The sequence below is a fragment of the Pinus tabuliformis genome, chromosome 4_2, assembly GCF_031772625.1.
Source record: "Pinus tabuliformis cultivar Carrire ecotype Pingquan chromosome 4_2, CPIR1, whole genome shotgun sequence".
In the NCBI taxonomy this organism is placed as follows: domain Eukaryota; kingdom Viridiplantae; phylum Streptophyta; class Pinopsida; order Pinales; family Pinaceae; genus Pinus; species Pinus tabuliformis.
Window position 1 is genome coordinate 949,488,437 of NC_142304.1, and position 19,752 is coordinate 949,508,188.

Genomic DNA, 19,752 nt, shown 5'->3' on the forward strand with positions numbered 1-19,752 from the left:
CATTGAATCAAAAGATCATCTGATGATGATCATCACTGTGTAGGACCAGCACCAGAAACAAGAAGTGTTAAGGACCATCCTGGACGACCAAGACTAGCAAACATAGAAGAGAAACTGAAGACCCACCTGGCAGCTGAGGAATACTAAGGTCCTAGATGCCCACTTATAGCCTCATACTGAAATTCAACACTTTGTACCTGAAAGGAAAGTCAACCCTAAAGGAGGCAATTGGATTCATGATATGATATATGGCAAGGCAAGACGAGATGCTGACATTGCACAATGGGCATTGGACAAAAATTTTCATGACATTTCCACTATTTGGTACCATGGTGGACCCAGCACAGGAATTCATGAAAGATATGTCTGCATATACAGGACAAGAGATCTCTGGAATGAGCTAGGACATATCAGAACACAACCTGCTGCTAGATGGCCAAGACATGATCCCAAGATCATTTTTCCAGACATGGTGTACAATTTTGCAGAATACAAGTAGCTCTGGTGGGATTTCCTAAATGTCAATGATAAGGTAGGAACCCACTACACCAAATCAAAATTCAGTGCCATTGGCCATTATCAAGGATATCAACAATGTAAGTGGCTCAAAGACTGGTGGACTAATCATGGTGTAAGTAGGACTGCAATGAACCCAGTATGGCATGAAAAATATTGTAAGACCCATTGTAATATATGTAACCATCAAAATATAGAATGTATGCATCCTGCCTACAATACTGTCAAAGAAATGACAGAAAGAGAATGGACGACCTACAGGTCATCTCCCTATAATAAATCCCTAGAAGAATATATGAGAGAACATATGGAGTGGCTTGTATTAACTAAACTCTAATACCAGATTGTACTAGGGAAACCAATGATTGTCCGCAAGATTTACACAAAAGCCTGGGACTAAATGTTGTATAAAAGAGGTAGATTCCCTGATTTAACAGTATTCCGACGGTTCTCATCGGCTTTCCGATAAAAGTATCCATATTGTAAACACAAGTACCAGTCACAAGGGCTTAATTGTGACCAAATTTCTCGTGGGATTTGCTGTACTAAAGCCTCCACTATGTAAATAATTCATGCACTATTTTCCCGTGGGCTTTTACGAAAAGCATCCACTTTGTCTTGTCAGGTCTATCTTTTCTCGTGGGCTTTGATAAAAGTATCCACTGTGTTCTGTCAAACCCACTTTCTGTAAGATTTACTTTTCAGACGCGAATCTGCTATCAGATTTTCTTTGGAATTACCCGAAAGCAATCATTCCATCCATCGGATTGGAATCCTTGTGTGGACGTTGCCCTAACACTATCCGAAAGTTATGATTCCATCCACCTTTCACGGATGGCCTATAGTAATGTTTGTCCCCCCTCTCTTCCTATATAATGAGGGTAAGGCTCAATGTTGAGGCATTCACATTTTGAGTCAGTTAGAGTCTTTGTGTGTTTTGAGTCGAGGGCCTCTCCTACTCTGCATCTGCGGACATTCTGTCTGATCTACTTACAACACGAGAAGAACTCAAGTCCTTAGGTGATTTGGGAGCTTGCTCATCAGTGTGCTCGGCACTGGTGAGAACCTAAAGTGGCTGAATGATTTAGAGAGTCATCCAGACTATAAATGAGTTGTGCAATATTCTAAGGCAGAGCCTACCTATCACCAGGTAGCCTTCAATAATGCTTGTTCCTTGAGAACGGCATAAAGTCCGATAAATGCGAAGATAGTCTATCTCTGTAAAGAATCTCTTTGTATTTAGATTATCCATTCTAAAATAAAATGAGTACACGATTCTACATCTGAATACCTTTTTGTGCTTTAGCATTGTCTGTTGCAATAGTAGTTGTCTCTGTGCTTTCATCCGAAGTTCCCAGGAAGTTCGCAGGAAGTTCGCCAAAGGAACAAAGGGACGCTTAGGCCGTTGTTAGGTGAGGAAGTCATTGTTGAGGTCATAAGCGCATGAAAGTTCGGAGTAGGTTCACCACTGGTTCACAAGGAGTTGGCTATCAGAGCCGAACGAAGAGACGCAACAAGTAGCAAGCTCGTGACAGGAGCCCCTGCTTAAAATTCACATATCTGTTGGTCCTATACTGCATCATTTATGACAGCATAGCCGTGTGTGCTCTGCAATTTAGCCAAATCACGTGTCAAATTATAAAAGTTGATCCACATAGTTTTAGAAGGAAATGAATTAGAACAGTTTGATGTTTTAGATTTTAATGGTTTAATTGAATTCTTCATAACTAATATCATTAACCATGACAACACGAGGGGTTAAACTTGACGGGTGCCCTTACCCGTCAGAGAATTTTTTTATGACAGTTTTACTTTTAAATTGCCCATCACATGACTTTTAATATTTATTTGTACAAGTTTCATCTAATTTTTGCAAATTGTATTTATAATTGTTACAAAATTTCCATGCTTTGTTCTACCAATTAACTTAAGTGTCATTGCTACACTTTCATTTGAGACATGTTGATGACACTTTTCTGTGATTTTTCAGGTAGTTGAAATATTCAACTTTTTTTTTAAAATGGAAATAGTGAGAAAATAGATGGAAAATATGTATCTTCTGTAATTTTTTAATTTTTAAAAAATAACAAAAATATATATTGTAAAGTGAAAAAAATATTAGTTATATGATATAAGTATTCACTAAAATAAACGACCAGTGACTATTGGCATTGGTTCTGTGCTTAATTATTGCCCAACCCAAATCCTTTATAGCACCCTCCACTGTAAAATAATTCCTATATATATATATATATATATAGCGTAGTCCAATTATTCTCTGTTTTGTATTAATTTTTTTAATTTTAATTAACAATAAATTTAAGATATATAATATATAAAAATATAGTGTTTTATGGATTTTTTTTGAAAAATGTTTAAAACTATGAAAAAAGCCATTTTTAAAAATAATATAAATTTAAAATCATTCTGAATTTGGCTTGGGCGACGGCTGTATACTAACAACAAAAACGGGTCTATATAAACTTAAGGGAAAATGCCATATTTGACGATACAGGTAATGCGTTAGCTATCATCATTTTTTTTTCACATTGAAATCATGCTTCCTTCCTAATCCAAAGGGAGGGAGGGTGAGGCCGTGGAACTAGAGCTCTTCGTGGTAGTGAAAAGTGATTATAAATTTGTGGTGTGGGGATCAAGCATCCTTGGTTGGTTTGGGGGATTAGTCTCGGTTTTCACCCTGTCTTAGCTTTCCCTTTATGGGTTTGGGTGGAGATTTTACTGGACTTTACCAGGTTTTCACCTTGCTTTAGCCTTCTCCTTATGGGTTTGGATAGGCATATTACCAGACTTTGCCAATATACGGGTAAGATGGGCATTTGAGTTATGTGGATTGGTAGTCAAATTAGGCTTTCCAGGAGTGGAAACTAGGATGATGAGGCAAGGGGGAGAAAAGAGAGACTCATGGAACGAAGACCTCTGAGGTCCATAAAGGATAGAGAGGAGAAAGGGGAGTTGAGTCTTACTCAGAGTTCCATAAAGAACCAAGAGGAGAGAGGAAAGTTGAGTCTTACTAAATCCATGTGAATAGCATAGAAAAGCTCTAGCAAGAACAAGCCCAAAAAGTTCAAAAAACGGCGAAAAGAAGAGTATTTTGCAAGATCTCATGACTAAACTACAAATATGTGAAATAAAAACTCTATTCATATATTAAAATCACTTTTGATCAAGACTGTAAATATATTCATTGGAACCAAGAACCTACCTATTCATAGCTAATTGATACCTTTCAGAAGATGCTAGTCTACGAAATGAGTTTGGCCATCTGTCATTATTTTTTAAGTAATGACGTCTTCGTAGTATCCATGAACAGATTTGTCTTTGCAAGGGAGGCACAGGATTTTGTAAAAAGAAAGTGAGCACCTACCCCTGCCATTGATGTAATAATAGCATTTCGATTCATTGAGGAAGAGGAAATCCTTGTCTTTGCTCCAATTGCGGGTTGCATTGTTAGTTGTGAAGTTATTGTAGTTGGGCTTATTTACCTGAACCGCATTGTGTTGATCCTTCTGATACCTAAAAGCTGCAAAAAAGAAAAGCAGAAACAAAGGTTCGAAACTCAGGAAACTGAAACATAAGAAAAGAGGTCCGAGTTCGAAACCCTGTAAAAGCAAAACAAAGCATAAGGTACTTATAGATCTAGTCAAGGAGAAGGAAGGTATGTTTGGCATTTGCAATAGGCTCATTTCAAAATTTTCCGGAGAAACTCTATTGTTTGAAATCCTGGGCGCGGAACGAACATTTGAATTTTTGGGTACTGACAAGAATTGATTGCGTACCTCCGAAGAAATCCCGAGAGTTGTACATTGGACTGAAAACGACCTTATGAGTGAATGGAAGTCCATACATGGTCATATATGTATAACCATCCATACACATGCTCATGTCAATTCCTCACGGCGAGGGTAGTGTAGACTCCAGAGTGAGGTCGCTGCAGTATGCGGTGTGTGTATATATATATATATATCTATATATATATATATATATATATATATATATATATATATATATGGGGTGTGTGTGTATATATATATATATATATATATATATATATATAAATTAAAACTTGTTAATTTTCAATATATCCGTCAATATGACTTTTTCAAATATTATTAGCCAGTTTGTCATGACGTGCATATTTGGAAACCAATGGTATTTAACGTGTAAAAACTCAAAAAATGGGCATACCTGCGTCAAATTTAACCCCTGATGTTAACAATAAAGAATTGTAAAAATATTAATATGTAATTTTTTTTTCAAAAATATGTTTTTATAACAATTTTTATTATTATTTAAATTATTATTAAGAAATTCTCAGTGTAATAATGAAAAGTTGTATTATTTTTTACACTACAATGTTTAACTATTTTATCATTTTTAGTTTTATAAAATATTATTTATTGAAATTTTCCCAAAATATATTAGGGATATGTTGAAATTGCATACTTCAACTATGAATTATGCATAATCTAAATATTTTTAGAGACTTTTAAAAATGTCAATCCATTTATACATTTAAAATATAATTAATCAATAAAAAAATATAATTTTACTAAAACTTACACTACTAAATTCTAAACTAAATAATTAAAATGTAAAACCATTAAGATATATATATTTAACAACAACCATATATATTTATCCACCATATATATTTATCCAAGTGATTATATTTAATAAACTATTATTTATATTTTCTTAATATTTAATTATTATTTATTACATATTACTAAATATATTCGAGACGAAATGATATATCAAAGTGTTTACATTAATAAACTCAATAAATTATAATATCTGTTTGATTTAACAAACGTTTTCTCTTTCATTTATTTACATATAAAATGATTTATAGGGATTATATCTGTACATGAAGTGCTTTTCCCTGTGTAATTTTGTTTTCTCTCGTGCGGAGCTGGTGTGCCCTCACAACATTTGTGATAGTGAATTAACACGAGATGAGACACTTGCGGAATTTAATCTCCTTCATTATATATGCTTATAGATTAGCAGATAGCATCCTCACAGCTTTCCTTCAAAAGTAAACTTTGAAAGTTAGCGAGAATCCACGATGACAATTCTTCAACCAGAAGAGTAGTGTTAACACGGTCACATATTTGGCGACGTGACAAGTTGGTGTACATTTAAAACTCTTAGGGGACCATGATGTTGTTACGCGCATAGCTTCTTGCATGACTTCCCCTGATTACCCTAAGCTAAAGGAAAATAATAATGAATTTTCTCAGAGGAGACGGTGTTGATTATTGCTGAAAATAATATTGGTAGTAAATGGGTAGGTTAGATTTTTGCAAATTAATTATTTAAGTGGGAGATATATATTCTAGTTATTTTGGATTAACGTTTACAAATTTTGTCTAATTATAGTTTTTTTCATAGCAAATTTCATAAAAATTATTTCCAGCGTGCTGCCATCCCTCCTACGCTGCTACAGCTCCCTAACCCGCAGCTCTCATCTGCGTAGCCACTACTCAGAACCCTCACGCAGCCTTCTCTAAAACTTGCGTGCTAACCCTCCAGCGCTTCACCTATTGCTGCTGCGATCCACCCTCACGTCTCACCCTTTCCGTAGTCCTACCTGCAGCTGCAAAACCACAAACATACATTCGATTTCATTGTGAGATATGCGTTTGTTTTAGTTTGGTTTAGTTTTAGCTAGGGTGTATGTATTTTTAATCTCATTAAATTTTAACTTAAGTTAGATCTCATTAAGACTTTAACAAATAAAAATAAATAGTTTCGATTTAGTTTTTTTTATTTTTATTTCCTTTTTTATTTTTGATTTCAATTTTACATTTAAAAATCTAAAAAGCAATTTAAAAATATAAAACCTTAAAAATAAAATAACAATCTCACCAAATATTATATTACTGGCTAAAATCATAAATATTTAATAAATACTTATCCATGCCTTTTTAAAATAAAACATTGAAGTCAAAGTCACTCTATCTTATTGATTAAAATCATTTATTTCATCTTTCAAAAATTTCAAAAATTTTACTTTACAAAATGCATTTCTATAGCAATAAAGTTATGTCAGAGGGGAGCGAGGAGCGGTCCCAAGGTTCATGGCCTCCACAGACCTGGAGAAGAAACATTGAATATGACTTTTATCCAGGGGAAGGTCACCCTGCCCATTTTCCTAGAATCAATGAACTGCTTCTCAGAAATTTCTAGCAATTGCCCGAACTAGATATTTGACCAAAAGATTTAACTAGTTTCCTTTATTAAAATCAATATTTTATCATTCAAAAGATTTACTTTACAAATGCATAATTATTTGAATAAAATTATATTGGAGATGTGCCTCGAGGAGGTAGGCCTTCTGTTATAATTTCTAAATTGTGAATATCATAAAACACTTTCCCTCATTTTTATCTTTAGCTTTGTCAATTCAATCGTGGTTTAGTGATTATAACGATAATACATCATGTCATTCAAATACTTTTATTTAGTGGAAACACGTGATTTAAGATGTTTGATTAGCCATGTGATTATGATGAAAAAGAATTTAGAAGATTTTTGTAACTATAGTTAAGAATTGACGTATTCAAATTTAACCACTAGGAGGGTATTTAGTTGTGTTATAACCAGACCACTAGTTTGAAAAAGGGTTTCATTCTTTCAAGTGAATTTGTTCCATGACCGAGAAAAATAGCTAAGAGGGATAGGAGGTAGAGAACACAGAGAGGATTTGTGCACTATATCATCTGATGGGCCACGGGCTATACGTCTTTGTACTCGTAGCCATATTTACATTTAGAGAAAGAGAGCAGAGAAACCTCACCTTCTAGCTAGGTTTTTCTCCTTAAAGGATTTCCAAAGTCATATTGTATGTCAAATATGTTTGTGAGCTTTTATTCTTTTATTATATATTTTCTACATAATTGCAATTTGTATGCATGCACTATTAACAACAATGTACATATCTATAAATCTAAAGAGATACAAATTGTAATAATGTATATTTCAGAACTTTTAAATATAATTTTATCAGATCTATCGTGACAAATTGTCTAGTGGAATATCCATGGAAGTTTACAAATCAAATGAATTCACTATCATTTTCACAAATAAGACATATACCCTAGGTTTTCCCCTCCTATTTTTAAGTGAACATCCCATCTTAATACTTTCCTTTCCATCACCATCCATATAACAATTCTACGCTTGTGAAAACCATGACCTTACTGAACTATCTTATGCTACCACTTGGATTCACACAATGGATTGTTTTGAATGATTGCATTGTACCCCTATTTAGAATTAGTCTCACATGTTAATAAATTCTTATACCACACCACATGATACAGTGGCTACCTAGCTCTAAAGTTTCTTGATTTCCTTAATATCATCAAATACCAATTCCAACCCTCTTTCAAACCTACCAGAATTCTCAACTCTAACATAGAGGACCACTATAGATTATCCAAGCTTAGGTGATCTCCTCACGCCGCATGTTCTGGATAACAAATTCTAATAAATTTCAAATAAGTTATCAAGTTTATTTCAACCTATGATTTCCACTACTTCACACACAAGGATCATGCCCAATCAAGAGTTTGTCACCACTTCTTACTTCCCACCTATACAACTTCTCCGCTACCTATAATGCGCTTACTATATTACTCTCGAACAAATATCTACATATCATTTTCATAGAAAAAATTCTTAGACATTCAATTACTATGAAATTCTTCAAATATTTTGATCTCATGAAAATGCTCCAAAAGATGCTACCAAATAACATTATCGAAGTGTTATTAGTAGGAAGAGCAACCCCAAATCTTTCAATTTGAACATTATATAGTTATTTCTTCTGAAATATCTATCTTTATAAACAAAATAACATAATTTACAGTAGAAATAGGCAATGAGCATAATTTTTACTTGATCACACTTTCACTGTCATGGTTGTTAAATGTCATCGAAATAGAACACATTGTGTTAACTTTTCTCTACTGCCTCTCCTATATGGGCATCAAAGAGGAAGGAGTCATGACCCTATTAAGTTTCATATTTATCCATAGTATTTCATACTAGGAAAAAAAGTGTTGCATCCAAGTAATTGTTATTAATTATTGGTGCTCACCCCCATATTGTCCTCAAAACCCACTCTATAAATTTGGTGGAAAATCTAGAAGCTACTATGTAAATATGGTGGACAATCTACAATGACCACCATGCAAAGACCAAATCCTTAGTAGATTGATCACTGCATGATATAGTATGCATGATACACCATGGAAACTATTCCAGTAGTTACTAAAGGGTGAAGCGTTTCAAAATGAATCAAGCATTTGAAAATTATTATAGCTTGGTAGATGGATGTATTACACCATATAGTGGACATTAATGCAACATTATTGTATCATCACATCCATTTGAATTTTGAATTTTGCAGCGAGCAAGGTTACCTCTTCGTGTCTCTACTTTCATTAAAATTTGAATTTTGATGTCTTGTTTTACCATCCCACTCGAATTTGATGCCCTGTTTTACCATCGTACATCTGTTTTATACGCAGTAGTCTATCTAGGATATTATTTTATTATTTTTTGGTATATCCTTTTCTTGAATTTATTAGTGTACGTGCACATTAGTTAGATTTAGTTAGTGTTCATTCTTGCACGGGGTGTACATGCACATTAACATAGCATAAAACACACTTAGATTTATATATCTTTACTGCTTACATCCTTTCAAGCGTAACTTAGTTTCTTTATGTATTGATTCTCATGTCAATATTGAGATACAAAATTCATTCTCTTTTGCATTTTTTTTCAAATCTTGCAATTTTATGGAATTATTCTCTAGCTAGTTCCTTGCTAATGCCGGTTCTAATAATTCAACATGGTATCAAAGAAATGAGGGCCTAGAGAAGATCCATGAACAATGTTTTATAGGTTTGATGGTTCAAGGGATAAAAAAATATGCTCAAAAATGAAAATTCTCAAATTCTACAAAAACCAGTGCAAAATTGTAGATTTCATCATTCTGATTCACGAAACTCTTCAACCATCTCAGTGGATGTTATCACATTATGAATTTCTTAACAAAAATCTAAAAATTCAACTTTCAGGGTTGACAATACAAATGATACAATGACGTGGCATTGATGTCAATAGGATGACTGGGTGGTACGACGATCAAATGGGACAAACAATGAGGATAAGTGGAATGTTTCGATTGGTAGATAAGATTTTTTAGTGGCCAACTTGTTGAATCCTAGAAAATCATTGCCTCAACATAGGGGAAAACCACCCGGTCTAGACCTTGATTGGCAGCTCCTTTCTCGTTTGGAGTAGTGGCTGCAATTGGGGATAATAGGACCAGATTCTGAATCTTTTTAATGCTTCTGCTCAATCGGGTGATATGTGATGGTTTTAGAGTAATGTTTAAGCTAACGGTAATCTACTCTAAACTAATCAATCACAAATGCATTTAACTTCTAATTTCTAAAAACTATCTAATCATAGTATACCCAGGATAAACTTGAGATATGCACTCTACAATAATTTCTAAAAGCAATTGGTAATAAAGATCATTCAATTACGATTAGAAGTGAATCTGTTTTGACAATATTCGTTTCGTATAAAAATTTAGCCGAAACGATTGTGAGAAATATATTGCATAAAGAGTTATTCATATATTTAGCAGAAAATAAAGATCATCATCATACAGAAGTGCAATAACGATAATCAAAATTGAGACATTTATAGATAAATAATTCCAAAAATAAATGATTGTTTAATACATAAGTAAAAATGATTATGAGATAAAAGTACCATTTATAATACGTCCTACTCATGTGTTTCAGCAATATTGATCTATCTTGAATCCATTCGACATCATCTAAGAGTACAAAAGTGCAATTTCAGTAGAAGATTCTAAGTTACATAAAAATAAATCATGTTCCAAATATTTCACCAAAACTTCCTCAAAGGCACAGAAGTGCATGTTTTGAAGAGATTTTCTGATAAAATTCTCAACCCTCTCTAAACACATGAGAGGGGTTTGAATACTAAAACTATAAAACTAAAAATAGATTATCATTAAAATAGTTGAGGAGGTTTAAACGACCTACCTCAATTTATGCAAAAATAAAATCAAAATTAAAGTAAACAGGGTGAATAACTATGTTGTATTCGATCCTTCAGATCACAAATATCCACCATAGGCTTCAATTGTGTAGGATGGCTGACTTCAACTTTCAACTGTCCATCGAATACAGCATCAGTCAAAGTTGACGCCATCTTTTCGACATAAGTGGTTAGGCATAGCAGGGTCATGCATTGGCTATGAGGCTTGACCAAATGTTTCCAATATTCCTCCCAGTCTAGCCTGGTAATTTTCCTGATCACTTCCGCTGCCTGTTTCCATTGTTGTTCAAGCCATTTCACATCTAGAAGGAACCCTGGGATGGACTCTACCACTAGATTGGCACCATTGATCCAAAAATGGGTCCTAGATAAACCTCTAAGTCTAAAAGACTTCATGTAAGAAGTAAAAGGTGCCAAATGGATTCAATACTGTGCAAATCAAAGGAAAATGAAAATCGCAGGCTTCTCTCAAAAATAGTCTCAGTGCAAGGATCCCTCCATTCTGAATCCAACACAACTTAAATGGGTGAAAACAGAGTTCAGATGGGATCACATTGGTACATTACCATGGATCAGGGCTATATATATATATATATCTATATCTATATATATATATATATATATATATATATATATATATATATATATATATATATATATATGAAGTGATATTACGGACCCGAAAGGGTTCTGAAATGCCTCTGTATAATATTTCAAGTCCGACAAGCGGGGTTTTTCTCATGTTTTATATGTATTTTCGTAGTTTTAATGTATTGTGAAATACAAAGGAGTAGGCCAATTGCGATATGCGATAGCGATTCTCAGGCAGACCCGATAGGGATATAAAGTAGGATTATGGAAATTTGAAGTCTAGGAACATTGTTTTCTATGGATTTTTCCGTGTATTTCAGCGTTTTCCTGTGTTAGCACAGAACGACTATTTCTGGAGAATTTAAAGCACCGATAGATCCTTCCGTTGTGGAATAGGTGGCATTCATCCCCGAGAGCGTTTAGCAATGATTGCTAATGCTCAAAGAAGGGATTCGAGCGAACCAGAACAGGAAGGAAAAATGACCAGTTTCCCGTGCGCCAGTCCCTTTCCATTGGAAACCACCATTACACCTGTGCATTATGAAGCTCAGAGAGCCACAGAGGCAAAAAGGGAATGATTCCTCATGATTGGGGACAAAGGAACGGCTGGAAGATAGGGAGCCCAAGAGGGACAATGAACAGGCAGCGCGATTTGGCTTAAAAGCCACAAAACGACAGATAACAGGGGCTGCTGAGTTGTTGACGGTGGCCGAGTTTTTGTTTGTTGCTAAATGCTGAAAGTATTAGTAGCAAAGAGCCGAGAGAGTAGAGCAAAAGAGAGCCGAAGAGCTACTGCACAGAGTAGCGGAGGGAGCCTTTGGGGTCACTTGAAGTTCAAGTGAAAAGCCAGAGAACTAAAGGTTGCAGAAGCCAGAAAGAAGCTAGAGAGAAGAGCCAAAGAGCCAAAGAGTCAATGCCAAAGAGCCAGAGTCAAAGCCAAGAGCCAGAACGAAAGCCAAAGACCTAGAGTCAGAGCCAAGAGCTAAAACTAAGAGCCAAATAGCCAAATTCAAGATCCAGGGGATTAGATGTTGTCTCAACCGATTATTTTGTGTAAACACAGCAGGAGTTGGGCCAAGAGCTTGTAAAAAAGGACTTACACCATAATCCCAGAGAGTCTACTTGAGTTGACTAGAGCTCACGAAGACGTAGCCCAAGAGTTTTGGGTGAACTCCAAAATCGTTGTTTCTGTGTGTGTTTTATTGTTGCATTATCTCTGCTATTTTTTTTACTGTTATATGTATTTATACATGAGTATCAGCACACTAATTTATAGCATAACAACAAAAATTAAAGCAAGTAATTAGTTGAAAACAAATACAAGCATACACTCATATTTTCAAGTATTTCTTAATTCAACATTAGTTAATCAGATAGACTTAGGAATATTCAAGCTTTGGAAGTGGGAGAGGTTCTTGTAAGTTAGACAAGAAGCCTAAGTGCCACATTTTCAGATCAGGTGGTATCAGAGCTTACGATTCATTAACCACACCTTTAAGAAGGTTATATCAGAATGCTTGATTAACATAGCAAAGATTGCTTGTCTGAAAGGTGTTTGAATAGTCAAGGATTGATTGTCTGATTGATTGTATGCTTGTTATACAGACTGACTATTTTCTGAGTTTTCAGAGGTGAAGAGAAAGCTATTGATAGCTCATTCCAGGAAGGACAAGAAGGAGAAGGGCTAAAGGCATTCTTCTATCCCAAAGGACCTGAATGCAATCCTTGAACCATAAGAGGTTTGTTGCAAAAGGTTGCTTGAATAAAGCTCTTTGTTGTTCTTGTTTGAAGTTCTTTTTTCATTGGCATAATGACAACTTCTACAAGTGGGTCCTCAAATTCTGCGTTCTTCACAAGATTCTTTGATGAAGACATCGAGCAAGAATTGTCCACCACGATCAATATGGTGAGAGAAATGTATGAGGATGGAAGAAAGAGTAGCATGCTTGAAGAGTAGTTGAATTCCATGAAGGAAGAGAAGCAGTTGCTTGCTAGCAGACTACAGGAAATGGAGAGGCAACTTCATATTGCAAATATGAACCTCAAAAGGATGCATGAGTTGGAAACAAAGCTCTTTGTTGCCCAAGAAGCCTTAGTAAAGTACCATCTTGAAGAAGAGGTAATCCATTCCAGTTTGTCTTCAAATTCCTTGGAGAATGCTTGTATTGGTTCTTTTGAAAAACATACTAAAGGCATAGGTTCCAAGTTAATGTCCAAGATGGTCTATGAAGGAAAGGGCTTGGGAAATCATGCATAAGGTATTGTTGAACCAATAATGGTTGAGGAAAGGCCTAAATATTTGGGTCTTGGATATGGACAGCCTTATGGAGAGAATTCCAAAGCTGCCATGAAAGCCATTGAAACAGTCCCAAGAAGGAGTTTCATTTCATGTCCTCTACCTCAGAAGTGTGAAGGTTGTATCCAAGAGGAATATAATAGCTTGAAACATCAATTGCAGGATGCAGGTGTTCAGAAGCACATACTTGAACCAGAGAGTTGGTGAGACTCTAACAACCTTGAAGAGTTTGATGGTGTTTCAAAGGGAGCCACTTCTTCATTTGCTTCACCTCCTCATGAAGGAAATAAAGGTGAAAGAGGAAGGTATAAATCTTGTTCTAAACATATTCCTTTTGATTTTACAAAGCATGAAAATTTTGACATAAGTGTGAAGAAAGAGTTGCATGTTCCTTTTGTGGTTTGGATACCCATGATGTTTCTAGATGTTGGAAGAGAATGGGCACATACAGGAAACTTTTGAAGGAAAGGAAGCAAGCAGCCAAAGGTCCATTAGACAAGGAAAATCATGCTATCAAGAGGATGCACATGTAGTGCACTTACTGCCATAAGCAAGGACATCTTGCTGCAAAACGTTGGACACTGAATCCAGCAATGCTTCCACAAAAGCTGAAGAAAGTTGAAAGAGAAGATGGCGGAAATGGAAAGGCAAATTCCAAGAATGATGTGTTTCAGAATGATTCACATGATGATGCTGATGTGCAGACAAAGGTAGTAACTTTGAAAGGGATTGGGTTGACTACTTTGACATGCATGTGATGCCATGTTGACTTGGGAGAAGTTAACTTGGTCTCCAAATGGAGACAATGATGAAAGTTTCATCTTTTGAAAAAGAGTCATAATGGTCTTTTTCTACATGCTTGACTTGAAGGGTCATTTGTTAAAGGCATTTTTTGTTGGCTTGTTATCCAATCCATCATTTGTATGCAGAGATAAGACATGGAGGTGTTCACAAGATTTGAAATCTGTTTCTTTTGTTGAAGCAGGAGTTAGTCCATCCAGTTGTTGTCTGTATGCCTGTTGTTGTTAACAACTATTGTTGGCAGTTTCTCAAACAAGTACAAATGAAAGTTTTGTTGAGCAGATGAACTTCACATTTGTTTGAGCCACCTTGGATCAATGATCAAGGCAAAGAAGTTCAAACCACCTTCTATGACAAATTTAGCAAAAGTTCTATAGCAAGGCATGGAGGAAGAAAGTTCTTCCCAAGAAGACCAACCCATCCAAGAAGGGAAGTGGTCAGAAACTTTGGTACTGAGGCACTATGCAAAAGCAAGTGTAAGGAGGCTGAAATAAGAGGGTGAGTCACTCTCATTTAATGTTCAGATCAGTATATCATTCTTTTGGAGACAAAAAGTTCTTTTAGTGGGAAGGTGTGATCCAAAAATGGATCCTAGATAAACCTCTAAGTCTAAAAGACTTCATGTAAGAGGTAAAAGGTGTGAAATGGCACCAATCCTCTATAAATCAGAGGAAAATGAAAATCACAGGCTGCTCTTAGAAATAGTCTCATTATAGGGATCCCTCCATTCTAAATCCAACACAACTTAGATGGGAAAAAACAGACTTCAAATGGGAAAACTATCATAAATTGAAGTTGCCCTTTTTCAAAGGAAAAAGAGGCAAAATACCTTGAATAATTGGTCTAAAAAAAAAACCCTCTAAGTCTTCCAAATATCCCAAAAGACCAAGACCACTGAAAAAGGAGAAGTTATGGAGAAGGCGGATAACACTATCGAAGGCTGAAAAAATGAAGAAAAACCATGAAAATAAGGCATATTAGAGGTTGAACAGGAGCCGTCAGATCTGGCAGATCAACGATCCAAATCTGATCGGCAATCACAATCGGCAGTGGCAGTTAGCGGACATTGGAGGTATAAAATGTGATGGGACCATGCCGATATGATACCACGATCGCCGATATCGGCGGATCGCAATCGGCACTGGCATAAACCATGCTATATGGGAAAGACATCGTGCCTGTGTGATCTGCGATTACGACTTGTCGCATCGCGATATCATGTCGGCACATTACCGTGGAGCAGGGCTATATATATATGGATATGCGATGTGATATTACAGACCCAAAAGGGTTCAGAAATGCCTCTGTATAATATTTCAAGTCCGACAAGCGGGGTTTTTTCATGTTTTATATGTATTTTCACAGTTTTAATGTATTGCAAAATATAAAGGGGTAGACCAATTGTGATATGTGATAGCAATTCCCAGGCGGTCCCTATAGGGATATAAAGCGGGATTATGGAAATTTGAAGTCTAGTAACATTGTTTTCTATGGATTTTTTTGTGTATTTCAAAGTTTTCCTGTGTTAGCACAAAACAACTATTTCTAGAGAATTTAAAGCGTCGATAGCTCATTCCGTTGTGGAATAGGTGGCATTAATCCCTGAGAGCATTTAGCAATGATTTCTAAAGCTCAAAGGATGGATTCAAGCAAACCAGAACACGAAGGAAAAAAGACCAGTTTCCCTTCTCGGCTAAGCTAATTTGATGTTCTATTTGGATCTGTTCCAATTCCAGTTGAAGCTTGGCCAATTGTATCTCTGCTTACTGGTCGGATTTGACTTGTTGTAATTGTTGCTCAAGCGACATTGTTTTGTTTTCCTTTTCTATAAGTAACATTTGGACTTCTATTTCTTTGCGTATGGTTGTTGTAGCATAAGCACCTACAAACTACAAGAGTCTAGTTAGGTTGGCAGATGGATCAATAGCCGAGTCTTTCCATAGAACATCCATTAATTCATTTGCAGGCGTAGTAGCAGCTATGGAGTCCAATTTTTTTTTTCTTTCTTTTCCTTTTCACCATGGCCTTATGTTGTGGGCTATAGAATACATCTAGAGGGGGTATTTCTTCAATTCTAAGAATTATTTCAGAGGTGGCGGTAACAGGGATATGCTCTACTTCTTGTTCATTTGCAGTTTCTTCCACTGTAATTTCAAAAGTTGTTTTCTATTGTGGAGTTTACAACTCTGGCACCTGTTCCTTTATATTGATAATTTTATTAAAATTATCCCACTTTGCCTCTAATTAAATCACCATGGGTTTTATTGGTTGTATAGAGGTAGTAGGGATTTCAGCATGCTTGCTAGCTGAAGCTTCTTCAGCTATCTTTTGTGTAGATTGGGGCATATCCTTGATGCTTTTTCTTTTCCCATTTTGTGATGACTATCAAGATTCCACGATAGATTTTTCTTGAGACTCTGCCTGAGAAACAGATTTGGAATTTTCTTTGGAGTCACCTTCTATATTCACACTGGGAGTAGGCTCCCTTATTGGTTCAATTAATAATTAGTCAGATGGGGCCATTGCCAGCCTTCTTTCTCTGTAACTGTAAAACTTTTCCAGAGCTTCATGGTCAAAAAGTAGTTGGTCCATATGCTTCACCTCTGAAAAGGTGTTTTTTTGCAAAAATATATTATCAAAATCATCCTCCTCATTAGTGAATACTTTAGTGAATACCTTGAATAGATAACGTGTAAAGGTGGTAAAACAAGCATTATTTGAACGTAGGTAACACGATATCATATCAAGGTAAAGGGATTTTCACACATAAATGCAGTTATTTCCCACTAATTCCCACTAATGATTCGTTATCCCTTAACTTTATTTCTCATAAATGTTTTCATCGTAAAACAGTATGAAATTTCTAGGATGGCAAGCCATTGTACAGCGATGATAACAATTGTGTGATTTGTGAAGCAATATTGTAGATCGCAATATCAGAAGATGTGCCTTTTAGCATTCTTACCTCCAACTATGTGTCTGCGAGATGTGAGATGCGAGTCGTCAATTAGTTGTTTCACGTATAGTTAATTGTTAGGTTTATCCTATGCAATAGAATTGAGGGACTTGAAATATTTACTTCTAATATTCTAAGGTGTGGGTACGGGCGTGAATCGCATTTCGTAATATCGGCTTATTGTAAGTGCAAAGTGTTTGCTTGAATACCTTAAATGAAATGCGATAAAAGTCAAATCGCCATCATAGTTTCGCAACTTGCAAATCTTGCTATATCATTCTTAAGAGAGAGTTCTTTATAAGTCATGATATACGATGCAAGACTTAAGCCTAAAAAGCTTAAGGACTTCTGTTTTCGTTGGTTTTTATGGTAATTTAGATCATGGAGCCCTTATTTAATTACTTTTCTTGATTTTGGAGGTATTTAGAATGGTCCTTTGGTGGGTTTTAGACATGCTATATATGAAAAGGTAAGTCTTTAGTAGTTCCCAAAAAGGTTTTGATTGTTATCTTTGCTTTATTCAAAAAAATAAAAGAAATGACTAAATTCTAAGTTTTTTTTTGGATGAAATTTTTAAAGGGTCCCCATTTAGTTAATGTAACATTTAACTATTATCATTAACAAATGGGGGGTCGTTGAATACCACAACAACTGGTGATTCACTTAGAATAACCAGTTATCTCTGAAAGTTTTTTTGAAATTTCTAAAACTTACAAAATAAATATAGTTTTGAAAATAAAACAAATTATATGGAATGTAAGGTAAGAAATACTGCCAATCATCTGCCTAACTACCATTCTTTTGACTATTCTTTTCCTATAAAAAGTAACATTGTCTACATCAGTCTTTACTTGGTTTTTTAAAGATAAAAGCCATGATTCTCTCCCCAGATTGGTTTTTGGTTTACTTCATTGTTGTAGGTAGAGTCTCTGTTGCCAGCAGGAATTCATAGCCTCGACAAGGTTACCTTTTAACTAGCAATGACGCAGTATTCCACTTAAATCAGAATGCAATTTTAAAGATAAGATTGTAAGCATACTTATTGCTTTCTTTATTTTCTGAAGTAATTCATTTGTTGCTTAGTTTTTCATTTGTATTTCCTAAAGGACAATGTCCTGGTTTGGTGACCAACATTGACAATACCATTCACTTGATTCGAAACTTAACTAAACAAGTTGGCTCATGATGAGACCCCTTGTCTTGTGATTATTATAATCATAAGCCATTACCCTTTTTTGATATGCAGTTTTTGTACTATCAGTTTAGTTATAATCTTATGATCATGGTAAGCTAGCTCTTCATGAGACCTCTTATCCTTTAAGTTTAGGTATATTTTAGAATTACACTCTAAAAATGAAAACTAATTAAGTGGGGAGGATCATTTGCCCCTTAAGAGCTTATGGACGATAGTTATAGAGTTTTTAGACATGCCTTTCTCGACAGAGACTTTGGTTTGTATATATTCTTTTCTAGACTGATATAAAGGTGCAATTTATTTCTTAAAGTTAAGCTTCATCAAAATCAGATAGTTAAGGAGGAAGATAATCAATTTAAGAGCTATCAAAATTAACTATACATTTCATATGTGAAGATTATTTTCATAAAAATCTTTACCTATATAAGCAAAAAGTCAAAATTGAAAAGAGACTATCCATTACAAAATTGGTATTATTATTTCTAATGGAAAAAAATTTAACTATGGGCAATAATATACAGTGAATAGACGAGATCATCTTTTATGGAAAGCATTTCTTTAGGATTTGTCCATTAACAGGTAGGGATTCTCTCTTACCTGATAAATCGTGTATAATAAAAGTTGATGGGCCTAACTATTCCACAATCTGAAATGGGCCCAGCCACATTTGTTAGAACTTGGTATGCTTACCTTTCTCTTCACGGGCTTCATCCCATTTTAATAATAGGGCTCTGAGTTGGAAATATTTTGAAGCTACAAAATTTGAATCAAAGGAGGCTTTGACTAACTACTGATGATGTGCATGTGTGGTCCTCGGTTTTTCCCGTTCCTCTTCAAACTTAAGAATTTGCAATTATCTAACTTGCATAGATGAGGAAGGGGTTTCTCCAATGAATTGAGCTAAGGTTAAGGAGGGAATGGATACATTTTTTGGTAAGACTTCTTCTTTCCCATAGACCAAATTAAAAGAAGTGTTGATGGAGGCTCTTTGAGTTATTAGATCTGCCCATAGAGTAAACATGAAAGACTTATGCTAGTTCTTTTGGCCTTAGGAAACAATATGTTTAATGATCCTGATGAGATTTTTGTTTGTGGGTTCAACTAGTCCACTTCCTTGCGGATAATAATTTGCCTAATACTTAAGCTTAAAACCCCTTTTAAAAGCAAATTCTGTCATAGAATTGCCTAAAAAATAAGATGCATTATCAAACATTAAAGCAGATGGTAAGCCAAATCTGGTGATGATAAATTGATTTATAA